General features: G+C 35.0%; 1 protein-coding gene across 2 annotated transcripts in view; it reads right to left on the reverse strand.

The window, feature by feature from the left end:
* The window catches only part of GLRA3 (glycine receptor alpha 3), a 195041-nt gene that overhangs the window by 172006 nt on the left and 1202 nt on the right, over positions 1-21833 (reverse strand). The window lies entirely within an intron of this gene.

Consider the following 21833-nt stretch of genomic DNA (forward strand, 5'->3'; position numbering starts at 1 on the left):
GCTGTGAATTGTGCAAGACTGTTGAATCACAGATCTGTACTTCTGAAACAAATAACGCAACATATTTTAAGAAAAAAGGAAAAGAAGAAGATAACAGGAGAGGAAGAAAAGGGGAGTATGTCAGAGGGGGAGACGAACCATGAGAGATGATGGACTCTGAAAAACTGAGGGTTCTAGAGGGTAGGGGGGTGGGGGGATGGGTTAGCCTGGTGATGGGTATTGAGGAGGGCACGTTTTGCATGGTGCACTGGGTGTTATGAACAAACAATGAATCATGGAACACTGCATCAAAAACTAATGATGTAATATATGGTGATTAACATAACAATAAAAAAATTAAAAAAAAAATCACCATGCATGACTAATCTGTTCAATATGTGCTAAGGTGGGGCTGGGATGGTTGACAGAGGCTAGTCAGATTATTGTTACAGTCCATGTAATGGTGGCTCAGACCAAGCTGTCACATTGGAGGTGATAAGATGTGATCATATTTTGGATGCATTTTGAAGTTTGAGACAAGGTGATTTTCTGACCGATTAGACGGAAAAAGAGAGTGGTTAAGGATGAGTTCGTTTTTTGGCCTAAGTAACTGGAAAGAGATTCGATATTAACCAAAAAGGGGGAATTGTGAGTAGATTAGGTTTGGGGCAAGAAACTGGAAATTGGTTTGGGGCATGTGCAGTTTGAGATGTCTATTTGACATCTAAGATGCTGAGTAGGTATGCAGTTAGTCTTATGGGTCTAGCGTCTGAGGAAGGACATCTTTTTATTGTTTAAGGCACAAATTTGGAAAGTATTATAGATAAGTAGATTGGATTTAAGGCCTTGCGACTAGGGCACGTCACCAAGGGCGTGCATACAGATAGAAAAGAGAAGAGTTGGATGAGAAGAGAAGAAAACAGCAAAGCCGGGTGGAAAGAACAGCCAGGGGAGTTGCAGGAAAACTGGTAGAGTGTGGTCCTGGAAGCCAGTTAGAGAAAGTATATCACAGAGGAGGGAATGATCAACCATTAAATGCTGTTAATTGATCAAATAAGATGAGGACTGAGAATTAGCTATTTTATTTTGCTAGGTGAATGTCAGCAGTGACTTTGACAAGTGCCGTTTTGGGGAACTGGTGGAGGTAAAAACCTAGTCGGATGGGTTCAAGGAGTATGGCACTAATGTGTAGATCACTGGAGTAATGCATCAATATTAAACATTTATGAATGAACCTTTGTGCACAGTTGTTGGGAATACAAATTGCTGCAGCCAAAACAGTGTGGAGTTTCCCTGAAAAATTAAAAATGGAATAACTATATGATCCAGTAATTCCACTAATGAGTACTTAGCCCTCAAAAAGAAAACCCCTAATTCAAAAAGATATATGGATCCCATGTTTATTGCAGCATTATTTATAATAGCAAATTGGAAGCAAAATATGGAAGCAACCTAAATATCCATCAATAGATAAAGAGGATGTTGTATATATACACAATGGACTATTACTCAGCCATAAAAAAGAATGAGATTTGCCATTTGTTACAACGTGGATGGATTATATAGAGGATATAATGCTATGTGAAAGAAGTCAGACAGAAAAAGACAAATACCACTTGACTTCACTCAGATGTGGAATTTAAGAAACAAAACAAATAAACAAAGATAAAAAGAGACAAACCAAAAGTCAGACTCTTAACTATAGAGAACAAACTGATGGTTACCAGAGGAGAGGTGGGTCAGGGGCTGGGTGAAATAGGTGAAGGAGATTAAAAATACACTTACATGATGAACACTGAATAATGTATAGAAATGTTGAATGATTATATTGTACTCCTGAAACATATAACACTGTATGTTAACTATACTTCAGTAAACAAACAAACAAACAAACAGAGGGGAAAAATTATGCATAACAAGGAGCACCACAACAAATTAAACAAGCAAATTAAAACCAGGTACCTAACCAAGCACTAAAATATGTTCATTATATAAGAGACTCCAACAAATCATTTAGAAAAAAGTAATCCAATTGGAGAATAAGCAAAGCATATAAATAAGCAATTCATAGAAAAGGAAATAATAATGCACATTTAGTATAAAACAGGATGCTCAAACTCAGAAGAAATCAGGAAATTTCTATTATTTATTTATTTATTTATTTATTTATCTATTTATTTAGAGAGGGAGAAATGTGGGAAGTGGCACAGAGGGAGACAGAGAAAGAGAATCCCAAGTAGGCTCCACACCCAGTGCATAGCCCAACACGGGGCCCGATCTCATTACCCTGTGAGATCATGACCTGAGCCAAAATCAAGAGTTGGACATTTAATTGACTGAGTCACCCAGGCGCCCTGCAATGTCCATTTAAATGGAGACTAAATACCATTACAACTGACCAAATTTAAAAGTTTAGCAATATCAAAAATTGACGAGTTTATGGGTAAAAGTTACTTTTATAAGCAATTTATACACTGAAGAATAGCATATATAGCCATTTTAAGGGGGAATTTCATGGTCTATATTTAAATTATTAAGATATCCTCCTTATGACCCAGCATTATTTAATGTGAAATTGGCTATATTAATAAAAATAGAAAATGACCTAAGTTGCTACAAATGTGCTTTTAAAAATCTCTAATATGAGCCTAGTTTAGATTTATATAGCCGTAAATAAAATAAGGTATTCTATGTGTTTTGAAACAGAAAGTACTTAAAGAAATACCATTAAATGAAAGAAATAACAAGTACAAAATAACATTTTTAGTATAATCTTGGGATTCAAGGTGATCCAAAATAGCATCTTCCCTTTCCCCCTCTAAATGTAGAATAATTTGAGAAATTTTTTCAAAAGGGTAAAGGATTCGGGATCATAACATGCCCTTATAACTGATAAAACTGATACTATTTGAGGACACATTGGCTTCCCAACGAGAATTGAGAATGATGTCTATATACCCACACCTTACTCAAGGGTCCCAAGGCTCTGGGCTATGCTTGCCTAGATTTTCCTTCCAAACCCCCCAAACAGAAGACCCACTTCTCTCTTCTAGGATAGAATGAGTGAGAGAATGGGAAGAAACCATTTCCATCCCCCTCGATCCTGGAATTGAGTCCCGAATCAGGCTCCTTGCTCAGTGGGAGGAGAGAAGCCTCCCCTCTGGTAACCATCAGTTTGTTCTCTATGGTTAAGAGTTTTACTTTTGGTTTGTCTCTTTTTATCTTTGTTCATTTGTTTTGTTTCTTAAATTCCACATATGAGTGAAGTCAAATGGTATTTGTCTTTTTCCATCTGACTTTTTTCACATAGCATTATATCCTCTAGGTCCATCCACATTGTAGCAAATGGCAAGCCCCCCCTTTTTTTTTTAATGAGAAAGGAGTTTGTTTATTCCATGCAAAAGTTAGGGGGCAGGCAGTCCAAAGTGAGGATGTTGGCTCAGTGATGGGTCTCCCACAGAGTATGCTGGCTCTTTCCATTTGTTCCATCCCGTCATTCTTCACAGGCAGCTTTTTTTTTTTTTTTTTGGTCCTCATATTTGTCACCTCATGGTCATAATATGATTGTTCCACCTCTGGTCTCAGGTGTGTGCTTCCTGCCCCCAGTGTTGATGAGAAGGGGCATCAGAAAGGGGTCGAAGATCATGTGACTTGTTATGACCAAGGGGGAGTTTGGATTCATCTGAAATATCTGGATTTTTATACTGAAAACATAATCATGTATTACTTAAGTAATTATAAATAAGTAAAATTAAATTCACATAAATACTCGGAAATTGATTTTAATTAAGTGCCTATAATGATTACACTCAAAATATAAATACAGATTTGTGGTCATTACACCTCAATTATTACAGCAATTACATATGTAAGCTTCTCGAAAGATGTTAACTACATTCTCAATCTCTATAGCAACATACAACAGGAAACATGGTGTCACTGTCACCTTTTCTTTTTTCTTTTTTTAAAGTTTTTTTTTTTATTTGAGAGAGAAAGAGCGAGAGAGTCAGGAGGGGGAAGGGGAAGAGGGAGAGAGAAACTCAAGCAGAGCCTGCACTGAGCAGGGTGCCCAGTGTGGGGCTCATTCTCATGACGCTGAGATCACAACCTGAGCCAAAACCAAGTCTGTCGCTTAACTGACTGAGCCACCAGGCGCCCCCAATTATCACCTTTTCTTTCACAAATCAGTGAAATAGCACTTAATTTCTCAAAATGAATCACCAACAATAAAATGTTCCTTATAAATACTGTTGCCCCTTTCTTCCTTCTGAGAGGGATATTCTTTATTTTATTTTATTTTTTTCTGACTTATTCAAAAAGACTTCCTCCCTTAGCCTCATTTTAGACCATAATCTCTATGGAGTGTCTTTTGAAATTCTCTTATTCTAGTTGTGTTCACACACCAACACCCCCACACTCATACCTAGTATGCACAAAGTTCACTACCTCTAAACATTATTTTTTCAATAGAAAAATGATAAAGGAATTTTCCTCTGCTTCTGGAGTATAGTGTGCTCTTGGACAATACACTTAATAAAAAACATTAGGGTTTCAAAAAATCAAAATTAGAAAGATGAAATCTTGGAATAGTACACTTTACATTTCCTTCAGTCAGAAAATGGTCAGGGGACTCTAGAAGTCATAATAGTAACCATTCAAAATCCAGAATGTGCCCGATCACATGTTTGCTTGCTTTATGGAATTTTACCAATTTTGTTGCTTAAATGTCGTGTCCTCTACATTGCTTTTCTTTGCTTATCTGACCTGGAAATTATCCTTCCTCCACTAAATTCTTACAGACCATTTGGTTCTATCAGTCACTGATTTCCATTGTGATAAGTGATGCTTACCTGCCAAGATTCCTATTAGCTAGTTTCTGCCTGTGTCATATAACTCATGTCACTGGCACTCATCTCGTAGCACTGATATACTACTTCACTATAATTTCTAGAGTCCTTCTAGAGTTCAGTTTGACAGAATTCAATTTGATAAATTTGTTCCTTATATTCCAAATATACCTCAACCAGTTTAACTTATCAAAAGATCACCGATTTCAGAGCCATTTTTCCAGTGATAATTTGAAAGTGATTACATCAAATTGATGGAGGAAATGTTAAGAATTGTTTCTCTTTTATGGAGTGCCTGGGTGGCTTAGTCAGTTAAGCATTCGACTCATGCTTTCAGCTCAGGTCATGATCTCAGAGTTGTGAGACTGAGGCCCCCGAGATCAAGCCTGGTGTTGGACTCCCTTCTCGGCACAGAGTCTGCTTGAGATTCTTTCCCCCTCCCTCTCCCTCACCCTCTGCTCTTCCCCTTGCTTGTGTTCTCTCTCTAAAATAAAAAATAAAATTGGGCGCCTGGGTGGCTCAGTTGGTTAAACGACTGCTTTCGGCTCAGGTCGTGATCCTGGAGTCTCAGGATGGAGTCCCGCATCGGGCTCCCTGCTCGGCGGGGAGTCTGCTTCTCCCTCTGACCCTTCCCCCTCTCATGTGCTCTCTCTCTCTCTCTCATTCTCTCTCTCTCAAATAAATAAATAAATAAATAAAATCTTTAAAAAATTTTAAAAAATAAATAAAATTAAAAAAATTAAAAAGAAAAGAATTGCTTCTTTTCTGAATCTTATTTGTCAAAACCCCTCTTAGACTTTTAAAATATGCACAAAGCTTATTTTTAAAAAAACACTATAAATTTCATTTAATCTAATATATGTTCACTATGAAAAGTTCATAAAAAATATAAAAATAGGACAAAAGCATCTTAGCGGCACCTGGGTGGCTGAGTCAGTTAAGCATCTGACTTTTGATTTCTGCTCAGGTCGTGATCTCAGGGTCATAAGATGAAGCTTGGCATGAGGCTCCATACTGGGCATGAAGCCTGCTTAAGATTCTCTCTCCCTCTCCCTCTGCCCATCTGCCCCATCCCCACCCCACCTGTGTGCACACGTGCGCACACATACTCTCTCTCTCTCTCTAAAAAGGAAAAAAAGGAAAAAAGAAAAAAGCATCTTAATCCTACAACCCAGGGATGAGTGATACAGAAATTATCCTCTTACCTGAGATTTTAACTGAGTTATAGATATTTATAAAGGAAACAATATAGCAAAAGTAGTACTGCTTTATTTTGAGCTCTCTTCTTTCTATTTTCAACTTTGTGCTTGCATCAGTGCCTACTAATGAAACACATTTTTGTAAATCCCCAAATCAATAACATTCAGGACATAAAAGCATGATATTTTAAAGCACCAGTCTTTGGAGTCTCTGAATCCGGAAGAAATGTACAGAGAATATTAACGTGAAATCATACAAAGTTTCTTTTCCTGAATAATACTGAATCAGCAGAGCATGGTTATTCAGGTTTGGGTAGGTATTCCCATTTGTGTGACTGCAAACATTTATGTTAATGTCACCTTTCAATGGAAGGTGTTCTGACTTAAGCATATTGAAGGCAGATTGGACCTTTTTCTTCCTGTGGTGCAGGGAGCCTCTTATTTGCCTGACCATTACATCCCCTTAAGGAGAGAGAAATGGCACAGAATAAAGGAGGGAATCAAACAACAAGGCAAAAAAAGAGTTTATAATTGAAAGAGGTAAGGAAAGGTAAACATAGCAATGAGTATGGTGCTTTTCAGTTTCCCTCAGAAAATTTGACTTTCCATCAAGGTTTGTTGTTGTTTTCACCGAGGCTTTTTTGGACTATATTCTTTTTAAAAACTGAAAGAGTTGAGGAAGATAAAATCAATGGTGTTAACATGATACTTAAAGCTAATGCACAGCTGAGGCTACACACTCTCTGACTCTCTTGTCTGCTCCCCTTGCCTCACCTCTGTCTCCTCCTCCCCCCTTCCTGCCTTCTGTGTATGTGCCTAAGCTATTTTGGGAAACATGTTTATGGTTTCCCGGGAAACAAAAGGATTTTAAAACGCTCTAGATTATAGAAGTTATTTCCTGTGGCAGTAAGAGCGTATGTTTTCTTCAGTCAAACATAACACAATCCCTAGAGACAATGCTTTATAGGAAAAGGCTAGCCACATTGGAGATATAAAAGAAATGGTTCAGAGTTATGAGCGCAGACTGTACGCCAACGTTGCCAAACTTGGTGCTCCTGTGTAGAACTATGAGATCAAAGAGTACAATTTTGAAAATGGGTTTCATTCTTGTATTTTTTGATGAAAATATCAACAAACAAATCTTCCTATGACTCTAACTGAATGAGTCGCATATCACCTTTTAAGGAGTGATGTGATCATTTCTTTTTTCTACTTTAGAACGGCCTCAATTACAGAGCTCACTTGGAAAACTAAGCAGTTAATTTGAATGAGGTGAGGTAGGTTCTACCTCTGGCTTTGCCACGTAAATTCGTGTGGTCTGAATAACGATCATGTCTCTAGACTTCCTTCCCCTCCACTGCAGAGTGATAGGGCATCTGCTGCGAGGGGGCTAGGCGGGATCCTCTGACACACCTCAGAACACAGCCCTGCCAGGGTACCAGAAGGAATGGAGACTCGGCTCTATTCTCTTTGGTAACTGGGAAGTCAGCCTAAACTTGTTCGCTTCATTGTTTATCTTTATCTCAGCGGATGACCTTGCCTCCTACTTCAAAGAGATAATTGAGCATTCAGCTGCTAAATTATGAAATCACAATTCCCATATCGACAGCTTGCCGTATTCTGCATCTATTTTAACCTTCTATCTAGTCACAGAGAGAGACCTGGCACTCCTCTGGTTCAAAAGCTATCCTTCAACTACAGCTCTTCTTTTGCATTTTCTCAGTCACTGACCCTTTTTTGTACCCTCCTGTCTCTTCCTAAAGCAATTCCTAATCTCTTGGCTTCTTTCTTCCAGACATAAACAAGCTTAAATCTCCTGCCACTTAAAAAACAAAACTAAACAAATCAACAATTGCATATCTCATCTGTGTCCACTCTTACTTCTCCTTCTAGTAACCTCTTACCAAAAAAAAAAAAAAAAAATCGTATTTATCTTTTTCTTCAGATCATCAATCAATGTTATGCTATATTTGTACACATATGTTTGTACCAAAAATTCACTTGAAAAGCTACCAGTAATCTTCCATATTTCTTTTTGTTTTTATGGCATTTGATGTTATTGATCATTCTTTCCTTTCTAAAACTCTTCTGTTAGGTTCTATGACATACTCAGTGTTAATTCTCCTTTTCTCTTACCATACCTGCCTTTTTTTTTTTTTTGCTAATACTTCTCTTTCTGCCCATCCCTTAGATGATGTTCTTAAAATAGTGCTTTTCAAACCTAAATGTGCTTATGAATCATCCGGAGGGCATGATAAAATGCAGATTCGGATTCAGTAAGTCTGTGGTGGAACTCAGACCCTGCAGGTCTAACAGTTTCTCAGGTGACATCGTGCTGGTTAAAGGACGGCATTTTGTGTAGTGATGCCCTAGGCAGGGAGGGACTTTTCCACATCTGCATGCCCCAGTGATTACAGGTATGCGGTGCTGTCCACAGCTCAGCCTGAAGTATGTGAGAGGGGGTCTGGGGCTTGATGACTCTGTGTCACCATGCTTGTTTGCTTACCCCGATGGGATGAAACATCGGTGTGTGCTCAAGTATCAAAAACCCTGCCCCTGAATGCTAGTCATCCAATCTGATCTATGCCCAGATCCTATACTCCCTCCACCATACTGAAGGGTTTCATTTAGCTGGATATCTTAAAGGTATCATATTCATTATACCTACCTGGAACTTAAATTAGGGTGCTTTTCTACATGACTGTTCCTCTTTTCATATGTTCTCTCTTGAGAACATATGACACTACCGTTCACCTAGTTACTAAAAGTATGATTACGAGAATTATCCTAGACTCTTCTCTCTGTTTCCTCACTCCCAATTAGTGTACAAGTCTTTTTTTTTTCTTTCCTTTTCTTTTTGTCACTTCTTACATCTGCTCCTTTCTCTCCATTATTAGGATGTTCTGTTGTATTGACCATGAACTACTTTCCTTGATTCTAGTTTTGCCCCTCTCCACCATCAACATCCTTTCTTCTGAGTTCTCCACATTACTCCTTTAGTGATATTTCTGAAACACAATCTGGTCGTGCTTCTTTCCTACTTATAAGAGTTCCCTTTTGCTTCAGTGAGAGACTAGTTCCATAGGGCAGAATGCAAAATGTGATCTGGAGCCTCTGAATCTGCCTCAAATGGCACTTCACAGAAGTTGAACATGCCACTTCTATTTACAACTTAGTGGCCAGAACTTGGTCTCAAGGACACACAAAGCTGCCAGGGAAACTAGGAAACCTGTACCTTCTTGAAAGTGTCTTTAAATTGAAGCCTCTTTCTCTTTTCTGATAACTAGAAAATACCTGTGATGACTAGATCAGAGCATCTGGCTTGGATGTCAAGGAAGAAACCCCACGTTAAGGGATGGCAAAACAACAAGTTAGAAGGAAGGATTGGTAAACTCCTATTCCAGACTTGGCCTGCTCACTTCCATAGTTATTCTTTTTCTTTTTTTAGTTTTGGAAGGAAAAATAAAATCTCTCTTAAGCTGATATTATTGTGCACTCTCTGTCACTCACAAATGTGAGACTAGTCTGAACCAACAACAGCAATAAAGGGCTGGTCTGTTCATCCCCTGTTGATTTTGCTGCCACTCAACACCTCTCACATTTACCACTACAGTGGATTTTAGGGGGAAAAAAACAGGCCACTAATATTAAATGAAGGGAGAAATTATAGCTGTAATGCTTGGTACATATTTTCTGTTAAGGAGAAATTATCACATTTCTGACGATGTTAGTCAAAAAAAATTTGTACTCTATAGATGGATACAGCTCTACACATTACATTTTTAAAGTAGCGTATCATATACAATCACTCAGTCTATAGGAAGTTCACTCATCCCTTCAAAGACAGAACTGAGGCCTGACCCTGGGTCCTCTTTCTCTTTCTTCTTGCTTTCCTGTGTGCACCCAAATGCTTAGCCCAATGGGGTGAAACATCGGTGTGTGCTCAAGTATCAAAAGCCCTGCCCCAGAATGCTAGTCATCCAATCTGATCTATGCCCAGGTCCTATACTCCCTCCACTGTGCTGAAGGGTTTCATTTAGCTGGATATCGTAGAGGTATCACATTCATTATACCTACCTGGAACTTAAATTAGGGTACTTTTCTACCTGGCCATTCCTCTTTTCATATGTTCTGTTTGTGTCATGACACTATTGTTCACCTAGTTTACTAAAAGTATGATTACGAGAATTATCCTAGACTCTTCTCTCTGTTTCCTCACTCCCAATTAGTGTACAAGTTTTCTCCCCCTTTCTTTTTATCACTTCTTACATCTGCTCCTTCCTCTCCTTTCTCCACAGAGAAGATAGAAAGCAAGAACAGTTAATTTAGAAAACATCTAAAATAGACTAGCTATTTCCTATAGAGGTATACATCTCATCTTCTTTTTACTCTTTTTGTTGAGTTTGAATTTTTATTTGCTCTAGGAATTGAATTGTTTTTTCATTTCAATCAAACTTTCCCAATGTATCTTTTTTATTTGTTGACATATATGTTAATGGTGTACATACGCACAGAGAATGGTATACGCAAAATTTTAAGTTCACATGTTATTATTTAGAAGAACATATTTAGGCTACACATAAAACCTAAATCCCTCCGATAGTCTCGGGAGGTACCAACTAAGGTCTGCAGCAGAGTCTGTGTCTTTGATGGTTCTCATCTCATTTAAGATTCACAGGAAGAAAGATACCCTAAATTTCAGGGATTTAAAGAGGGAAAAAAAAGGATTTCACAATCTTTTAAAGTGGTTTAAGACTGTTACAAAGAAACAACGTAAAGCAGATGGGAGATATCTAATAATTTTATCCATATAATGCTCTGCTACCTCTGTTCTTCCCAATAAATAAAACAAGAGGCTATTTAAGGACACAGGAGAGTCATTTATTCTTACTGTGCAGTGGGATATGCTGTACAAAGTTGGGTCAGTGTTTTAATAAGGAGAAGTCTCCTCCTAAAAAGGAATAATGTAAGAACTGGTGGAAAATATTACATAATGCATATTAGAATGTTTTATAATTTTTTAATAGAAAGAAATGTATAGAGATAGATTGTTTTTTTCAGTTTTGAAGGTCAAGATTTCATGACCTATGCCATTCTTCCTTCCCTTGTCAGGAAAGTAACCATTTGTTTATAGAACTATGAAGCCATAAATCTCTTCTTTTCCTGGATTTTTGTTTTATTTTATCTGCTAGTAATTAAGTTTCAGTCCTTAGACTTCTAATATACAGAATAAACATATTTAAATACTACAAATCACTAAAAGTAGAGTATACTGACATCAACAGGACAAGCGGATATAAAATACCTCATTCAAATATTTTCTTCCCTCAATCAAATGACAATGAAACATTTTGTTTAGAAATAGAGAAACATATTATTTGAATAAACATTTGTTGGTGTTTTCTAACATCCTACAATAGTCTTATAGATTTTCCCTACAAAGTTAGTCCTAAAACAACGTAAGCATAGATTTATTAGAAAAGAAAACTTGGGGGTCCCCTGGTCAAATTGTTACTATGGGGTTGGCAATATCCTCCATTTCTCATGGAAATTGACCTGTAGCCTCTGGTAACACTGCTTTTCCTGCCTGAAAGGATCTCTGTTTTCTGCCCATTCAAATTCTGTCAACTGCTTATGGTCCATTTAAATTCCTTTCTTTTTCATAAAGAATTTCTACTCCTTTCCATTCCAAAAAAAGATGTTTTCTTTTCTCAGTATTTAAAATTGTTACTACTTGGGTAATTGTTTATGACTACCTTTTTAATAATTGCCAGCAAAAAAGGAATCATTGTTAAACCACCCTTTATAGAGTTTCTTGGGCCTAAAATATTAAAAGCATGTGAATAAACAGATTAAAGAGCAAAAACAAATATTTTGTGTTATCAACGGTCTCAGTTTATCTAGGGAACTGGAATATTGTCAGTGATTCTGATACCAGAACTGTGATAGGTATAATAATAGAAATGTAAACATGATACCTTGAGAATATACATTATTTACTTGATTACTATGTAGGATGTTCATTTAATTATGTCTTCTCTTTCCAGTGCAGAGATCTTATAAAAAATAGATAATTAAAAGTTATATATTGATATTAAGATATATATATTTTTATATATGCATATATATGAACATTTTGTATATACATTTAATAGTTATCTTAATAACTATTATTATATGAATCATTATATACAACCATTATTATATGAAGTGTTATTTCCATTTTTTCAATGTTTAAAAAAAAGGAGCTATCACAACATGAAGGCTCGGTACTGATTTATTTAGTAGAGGTGGGGACAGATCCCAAATAGGAACAAGTAAGGCATAAGTGAGTAGTTGAGAAAATGAAAAAATATAGATGATTTTTTTACTTAAAACTTTTCCTGTAAAAGAGAGATAAGAGGTGAATGGGTAAATATATTACCACAGAAAAATAAAGTTAGGAATAAAGAAAAAACAAAGCATCATATCATTTACAGAATTTTCTCATGAGTGCTAGAAGCAAAGAAAGTCAACATGGTATTTTTAGTTGTGCCAAGAAAGAGTTATTTATTTGGAATTGTCAATCTGCTTTTAGAAATAAAAACTATGCCTCATTCCAGAAATGAGTGAGCACTTTCAGTGTCCTAGACACTCTTTCAAGACCTGGAGATAGAACTGGACATCCATTACTGTCCTGCGGACTTCACAGTTCAAACAAGAGAGAGTATTCAGGCGATTACCACGACCACCTCATCAGGATCTGTGCAATAAAGGCACTGGGTGCTTGGATGCACAGAGGAGGTAGCCTCACCTCGACCTCGGGAAGATCAGAAATGGAGTCTTCGAGAAGGTGAAGTGAGTTGAGGAGAAATTATCCAGACGGATGGAACTCACATTTTCCTACCAGTCATTTGATGGAGGGCCTTTGAGTGGTCATTTTGTTGAGGTTCATATCACTTATCTTCTCTCAGGTCCCCACCTTAAAGTGTTGTATGGACAGTCTGAACCCCAAAACAACAAAAACAATACCAACAACAATAACAACAGGACCAATTGTTTTCTGATGATTTGCTCACACTCACGGACCATTAATAACAACTTACTTTCTTTTCTTTTAGTGGCATTTTACTTGTTACTACAGTTTTCTGCCAATTAGTTTTTATTTTTAATAACAACACATTCTCAACTTTTTATACATATCCCTAACCCCTGCATTGGAGAATATCCAGAGCTAACATAGATACTAACTGTTGATATCCTATTTTATCACAATGAGAAATTTAACTTTAAAAAAAATGTGAACTTTTTCATTTATCTAACATCAATAACAAAAGAAAGTCAACAGAGTCTAAATCATAGAAAAATAAATAAACTTTAAATGATAATAACTCCAAGATTCTTTTTTTTCTTTTATCTTTTTTGGTTTTTTTTTCAGTTTTATTGAGAAATAATTGACATATATCACTGTATAAGTTTGGCATATAGCATGATTGTTTGATTTATATACTGTGAAATGATTACCACAGTAAGTTCAGCTAACATCCATCTCTTCTCTTCTAGATACAATAAATAGAAAAGAAAGATAAAAGAAAAAGTAAAAAGTATTCTCCTTGTGATGAGAACTCTTAGGATTAACTAGTTTAACAATGTTCCTATATATCATACAACAGCATTAGCTATAGTCATTATGTTGTATATTATATTCCTAGTGCTTAATTATCTTTTATTTGGTGGGGGGGAGTTGAAAAAAAAACTTTTACTTTTTTTTTGATGTTTGATTTTTTTTTTTTTAACAGAACCACATAGCCGCCCTTATTTGTTTTCAATTGAACTATAGCTGATACACAACGTTACATTAGTTTCAGGTGCACCACATAGTGAATTGACACATGTTATGCTATGCTCACCACAAGCATAGCTACCATTTATCACCCTACAACGCTTTTATAGTACTATAGACTGCATTCCATCTGCTCTACTTTTTATCCCTGTGACTTATCCATTCCATAATTGGAAGCCTGTATCTTCCACTCTTCTTCACCCATTTTGCCCATCCCCCCACCTTGATACACAAGATAATTTTAAATGAACTTAAGATACCCATTATCTAAGGGAACGTGAGTTGAATCATTATATAATATGAAGAATTATTTTATGATATGAACTACTCCTTTTAAAAGAATTTTTTAGCTTATATTTTCTTTTTTTTTTTTTTTTTGCTTTTCTTAAAAGTAGGGCCCATTATATATCTTTTCAGGGATTCATCAGTCTTATATAATACCCAGTGCTCATTACATGATGTGCCCTCCTTAATGTCCATCATCCAGTTACCCTATCCCCCCAAGGGAGACAAACCGTAAGAGACTCTTAATCATAGGAAACCAACTAAGCATTGCTGGAGGGGAAGAAGGTCGAAGAAATGATGTATGAAATTGTATGAAATTATGAGAGCCATCTAACAATGGTGTTAATAGGAGCAGTAGTGATTTGAAATTTATTGCTGAAATCTTAGTGGTTTTGGGGAGCCATATGTATTTATGGAAAAAGGTATTGCTAAAGTGCTCTAATGACTTAAGGATTAACTTATCTTACAGTGTGTCAATTGAAAAATGACATTAACTATGTGTTCATTTTACAAAGTTGCAAAGCCCTAATAAGGTCTAAGCAAGTAAATACTTCCTCTATTGCTTTCTTTCTAGGTCATGATTCAAAATAGTAAAACTATACAACACTACTCTAAGCAGCATCATAGGAAAGTAGCAACCATTACGCCGTGCATTCTCAATAGGGATGAGTGGAGTGAATGGGAGTTTGATATTGGGGATAAAAATCATATTCTTTTTTGTATAAAGCCATTATATATATATATATATATATACACACACACATATATGGTACACACACACACACATCCCATATACCAACAGATTATATATACTGTACATGAGCAAATATACAGAATGCTATGGTATTACAATTCCATGAAGACAATTAGAAAAAAAAATCTAAAAATATCTTTAAAAGGCTCTTTAGAAGGCAAAAATGGAAAAAGAAAAGTTGAGAAATGATGCATTATACAATACAAACTTTAGTTTCTCATGGTGATAATGAGAAACAAATCTATTACTTTTCCACTAAATGCTGCCAGAGTAATATCTGAGATTTGTTTGATCTCATATCTTTTATGAGATCTTGAACACAGACTACCTTTTTGCTCCAAATAATAACACAGATTTAAGTAGAATTCAAATCTAAAGTCATGGGTAGGTAGACAGATGTGACAGGCAGATGTTATCTCAGTGCTTACTTGCTGTTTATTGAGCATCTATTTCGTGCATGCATGACATTGAATTAAGTATAGAGGTAAAATAAACATCAGAAACAATCCTATCATAGTAAGACTTACAATTAAGAACAAGAGAGAAGACTTGTATGAAAATCTAAAACACACACACACCCTCCATATGGTATATTGTTAAAAGTTGAAGTTCTGTTTCCCCAGGACTTCACACACTGTCTGGAATGGAATCATTGCTCCATAAATTTTTATAAAGTTATAGAGAAATTCAGGTAGAATGCTACAGTCACTCTGAAACTGGAGAATCCAAGCTTCATTCAGGGAGCAGCTGCACCGAAAATGTTATCAATTCAAACCATGCCTCAAATAAAAGCACACTTTCCATGAGCAGTAGGGTCATTTTAAGTGGAGAAAAAAAGTATAAAACACAAGTGGAAAATACAGAGACAAATATTTTGGAGGCACATATAGGGGGGAAAAAAAAGTTTACTTCAGCCAGGAGAAAATAGAATGGCATTTTAGTAAAAATTAATCGATAAAAATTGATTAAAATCATGTGGTAAATATTTTCCTTCTGGGGTAAAGGCATCCTTATTGCTAGAATTTTAAAGTTTTATAGGATGACCACCTGTTAAGAGATATTTTTGAGAGATTCTCAAATTTAGGTAAGATATTGGATGGACCAGTTACCTCTAATGTAAGCCCAATCATCCTACAGTGGTGATGGTTGTATAAGAGCAGCAGAAATATCTGTGTTCAGCAACAATGTCTTTTTTTAAAGATTTTATTTATTTATTAGAGAGAGAGAGAGAACGCAAGAGAGCACAGGTGGTGGAGAGGGAGAAACAGGCTCTCCGCTGAGCAGGAAGTCTGATGTGGGACTCGATCCCAGGACTCTGGGACCATGACCTGAACTGAAGGCAGACTCTTAACTGACTGAGCCACTCAGGCGCCCCATTTAGCAGTAATTTCTAATTGGTTATGGCAAATGTTTGATGTACTCATAGAGAATTCTTCATCATTGCCTTGAAAGTAATTCCATTCAATAAACTATTTCTAGAGGATGTTAATAACCTTTAGATTTTATGTTATTCTTACTTGTACCACTGAAGTTACTGCTTTTGTGCATTAAATTGTCCTAGAGGTACTGGTAATACTTCCTCTTAAAAGTATCTCTAGTATGGAGATTATGAAAGAATTTCAGAAATGCACTATAATGAAGCTGCTTTTCCCCCATTGTTTACTTTCTGACATCTGAGAATTCCAAACTTAGTTTCCTTAAAATGCCTTAAAATGTGGTTGCCTGCAGTTAGAATAGTTTTGTCTTCTGCAGCTGAATAGCTCATTCTATTCACATACCTTCTGTTTGTTCCCAAACAGTTGATCCTGTCTTAGAACTCCTGCCTTCACTCCAGAACCAGTTCTCTGAAGATGATTTCTATGTCTCTTTTCCTGACCCACTTCCCCAAGCAAAACAAAGCTACAACTATACCATTCTCCTAGTGGGGAAAAACAAACAATCCACGTTTCCACATAGACATTTACCTATACATGAATTTATTTTCAATAAATACTGTTAATCCACTATGAAGATAACCATATGCAGAAGAGTAAGAGAAATGTTTGTTGGGAGAATCAAAAAGGATCCACCATATATCATTCATGAAGTAAGGAAAAGATATACTTTCTCAAAATAATTCCCTAAAAGTCTCCTGAGAAAACTAGGTGGGTATAATGTATCATCTGTGATTGTGAAATTATTAGATTAGTTGAAATTAGAGCATTGGAAGGTTCTATAGAAAAGCTTTAGAAAGATACGTACTGTTGATATGAGCAGGTCTCTAGGATCAACTGTATAAAACTATGATATATCTGTGACTTTGTCACTTAGTTATAATTAGTTTTACCTCCAGTTTAACTCAGTGCTCTCTGTGTACTTCTCTGTCCCTACTTTATGATGTTCTACCCTTATTGCATATACATATTTATTCTTTCTTCTTTGCACATAATATTATCACCTTCATAGCATTCAGACTGTTAAATCTACAGTTCAAGCATCATCTCTGCATCCCCAGCTGATGGCAGGCTACCAAGATCTACAGCTAGCATCTCAAACTCAAATACCTTAAATCAAATTCAGTGTTTTCTCTTCTTCCAATAATCAAAATCCTCTACTTGACTTTCTTTCTTTAAGGAGACCATATTTTGATGAAAAGCTCAAACATGGTTTTCAGATTCTAAAACATAGAGATATCTTTTTCTTCTTGTAGTGTAGCCATTCTTGTTTATATAGTTCTTACTATTACTACTTATTAGTAGCAATTTTATTGAGATATTTTGAGCCAAGTTAAAAGACCATTCCTATGACAACTATCCAGTTATAATTAAATTATGTGTTTTTAAATTTTATCCATATTCGGGCGCCTGGGTGGCTCAGATGGTTAAGCGTCTGCCTTCGGCTCAGGTCATGATCCCAGGGTCCTGGGATCGAGTCCCGCATCAGGCTCCCTGCTCCTTGGGAGCCTGCTTCTCCCTCTGCCTCTCTCTCTCTCTCTCTCTCTCTGTCTCTCATGAATAAATAAATAAAAAGTTTAAAAAAATTTATCCATATTCTATTGTGAAAGGAAGCTGTTAGTTCTCCATATTTCTGCAGGTTTATTATTGCAGCCAGCTCAGTAGTTGTTGCCGGTAGAATATGAACATACACCATAAATCAGAATTTCTTCACTGAATTTGACAATCACCACTCTTTAAGCATACTATATACCCATTATCATTTCCTTTATGTCTCATTTCGGCCCAGTGAACAAGCATCTTAACAAGATCCAAAGTACCAAGCCTTATAGCTTTCCTACTTCACATTTCCAAAACATTGCTGTTTGTGTTTTTCTTTTGTTATTTGGTCCTTTGTATTTTCTTCCCTGCTGTGCTTTAAGTTCCGTGATGGGAAAAGTGGTAGTTCCCAGTCAGCCAAATTGTACCTAGCACAAAAATTTGTGCACAGAATTTGGTAATCTGGTTGAATTGCTTAACGTTATACATTAAATACATATTCGTTAATTGACTTGCCTCAGTACATAATTGTAGTCAAGGGAGGAAAAAATATATAGCATAGGAAATATTTTGCAAGCTGTTTTCTGAACCTACAGGGCAAATTGCCTGAGGCACTAACCAAAGAACTGGGTCATGATCCTTATATACTTGGGAAAATGTATGATTATTTATAGACGTAAACCTAAGGAGCATATATTATGTGTAGCATAATTTTAAAAAAATTATATAGAATCTTACTACTGTACCTGCATATAAGAAATCTTTGTGGTAAAAGTTTATTCTTTGAAGTACATTTTTCTTTAGTATCTTACATAAGAAAATAGAGCCAACATTAAAAAGGATTTCTCCCCATGCTCCAAAACATACCAAAAGCAAAAACAAGAAATTCTATGTCAAAATGTTTTTCTTAGGCTTCAAAGTAAACCAAGAAAGCATTTTATTTGTGATTATCATGAAGTCTGAAATTCACACATTTAGTTTTTGACAGACTGTACCATAATTTATTCAAGTAGCAAGTCTGTGTTGGTATAAAATTGTAAAGATGAAAAATAAAATTGTATTTTATGAAAATAATCAATTTAAATGAAATATTTTTGGCAGTTCTCCTGTTTTTAGAATTTGTTCTGTAAGCTCCTCATACTCATCACTTATCTGCATTTCAAAGAAGGCTGAACACTGGTGTTTTGTTCTTTATTAATATGAGGACTAGATCCCAAAAGCCTAGAAGGATTGTTTCAAAAAACAGCAATATCTGAGCAAAGTGTGAAACTTTTAAAAAACTTTACTACTAGGAAATTCAGATTTTTCGCATCTGTTTACACAATTTTCTCACTTGTATGTTTTAAGTAATTATCTTTTTTTAAATAAGTTCCCTTCAAGAATTGTATTTTTAAAATACCTGATGTAATCTGGTAATGAATAATTCTAATTGTATTATAGAAGTAAATATATTTGTTCCCCTGTTTTTGTCTTAGTAAAACTCATTTACTAAAAAGTAGAAATTATGCCAAGATAAAAAAAATTAAAATATCATCTGTGGGCCTGCAATAATAGTCTAAGAAAATGCTAGAAATGTTTATAATAATATACACTTAACAAACTTTGTACTAGTAATAACAACAGAAACTCTTACACATTGCTGATAGAAATATCAATAGGTACAATTACTTTGGAAAATTTGCAATACCTAATAAAGCTAAACATACTCATGCCCACCCTATGATCCAGAAATTCCTCTCCTAGAGAAAGTCTTAGACCCAACCCATACTGCCCCTAAAATGCATGTATTCACATGTATTCACATGTACTCACAAAAAGACATGTTCAAGCATGTTCATGGCTGCAGTAGCCAAAACCGAAAAGAATACCCAAATATCCTTCATAGGACACTGGATAAATTGTAATATCTTCATGTAATGGAATACTATACAGCAATGAGAATAAGCAAACTATTGCCAAATGCACTTACATGGACAAATCACATAAACATAATGCTCGTAAAAATAAAGCAGACTCAAATAAGTACTTATATAAAGTTCAAAAGCAGAAAAACATATTCATTGTTGTATAAGTCAGGACAGTGATTATCTTTGGGCAAAGTGGTGCCTGGAAAAGGTATGGCAGTGGGAGGGGGAATGCATTTGTGATACTGACCATTCTACTTTTTAATTTTTTTTTCCCATGGGGTACTTATCTTTATGTGCCTGGCTTATTTCACTAAGGATAATGTCCTCAAAATCTATCCATGTTGTTGTATATTGCAGAATTTCCTTCTTTTTAAATGCTGAATAGTATTCCCTTGTAGTTATATACCACATTTTTTATCCATTCACCTGTCAGTGGACATTTGATGTTTCCACACCTTAGTTATTGTGACTAAACATAGAACCTTAGCTATTCTGCAATAAACATAGAACTACTAATATCTCTTCGAGATCCTGACTTTATTTCATTTAGATAAATAACCAGAACTGGGACTACTAAATCATATGATAGTTCTTTTAATTCTACTTCCTGATCCATGGTCTCTTCACATGAGTGTGTTAACTTTGTGAAACTTTACATGGGAGCTTATTATTTGTGTACTTTTTTGTGTGTATATTATATCTCAATAAGGTTTTTAAAAATCCTTAAACCTATCAGAAGAAGCTTGTACTAATAAATTATTTAATTAAAAATAACTATGGCTTCCAGTTGTATTTCTTGCCTCCAAGTTGCCTTAAAAGAATATTTCTAAATTAAAAAGATATATTTGTAAATTAATACTACTTTTTTGTCTTTATTTTTTATTTTATGTTTCCTTTTCCCTCTATACATAAGAAATAGATTTAATGAATAAAGAATAGTTTTCATAAGGACATTTATTTTACAAAATATTTCCAGTAGAGGGAGCATCACTTTTTTTTAACTATAAGAAATTTTATTTTAAGAGCCATCACTGAAAATAAATATATTTAAATTTTTAAACATAATTAAAGTTCTTCATAGAGTGATGAGTTACTCTCACCTAAGACCAGTCTAAGAGAAAAATTTTATTTAATTTTCAAAGAAGAAGAAAAACCTGATGATAAAGAATATATATACCATACAAACTTCTATATTGGGTATGTGTTTTTCAAGAGATTACATCTTTGGATTATTCATAAAAAACATTTTTATTATAATTATTTAATATTAAGGAAGACATTTTTTATAATTATGATCATCAATTTGAAATAAAATTTTTGTGAATTCCAATAAAACCAGACAAAAATCAGAGGATATACTGATGAAGATTATATATCTAAGAATATATTATAACAAATATCATGGTGAATTACATTATACAAATTTGACCTTATTGACCAAAATGGTTTAGTTACTGACATTAAACTTCCTAAATCTAACTGTCTGTCAACTAAGTTACTTTGATTTCTTTGAAAAAAATATGCATATCATAATCTAAGATACTAAGAAATAATTATAGTAAAATGATCCATTTCACTTATAACATGAATTTTGTGCTCCCTTCCATGAAATTTTTGTAAATATAAAAGCTCTACACTCTTTCTCTTAATCACTATAGATAAAATTTGTAACAATTGTAGTTACAAAAGTTTATAGTCATATTAAAATATTTTTCACTGAAAATATCCTAGTTTATAGTGGTTCAACCCTGTACTTCAGAAAATAAATAATTTCAAAATTAAAATAACCTTCACAATTAGTTCCTGTTACTACAGGCATGTCAAAATAACATAACTTTCTGTAAGGCAGTTTTTATGACATACACTATGTTTTCTAAGGTGCCCAAAGATGAAAAAATTGACATAACAACCCAAAAGACAATATTTATATACCTAAAATAAAAATTAATATACAGAACTTACTCTAATTATTTGATTTCAATCCTCTTGAAAAGCTTGTGGACCATAAAAATGGAAATCTTAGGGTAATTATAATAGTAAAGTAAAATTTACATGGTGGTTCAAAATC

Source organism: Callorhinus ursinus, unplaced genomic scaffold (genome assembly GCF_003265705.2).
Source record: "Callorhinus ursinus isolate GAN/ISIS: 27379988/994484 unplaced genomic scaffold, GSC_fseal_2.0 scaffold4, whole genome shotgun sequence".
Classification (NCBI taxonomy): Eukaryota; Metazoa; Chordata; class Mammalia; order Carnivora; family Otariidae; genus Callorhinus; species Callorhinus ursinus.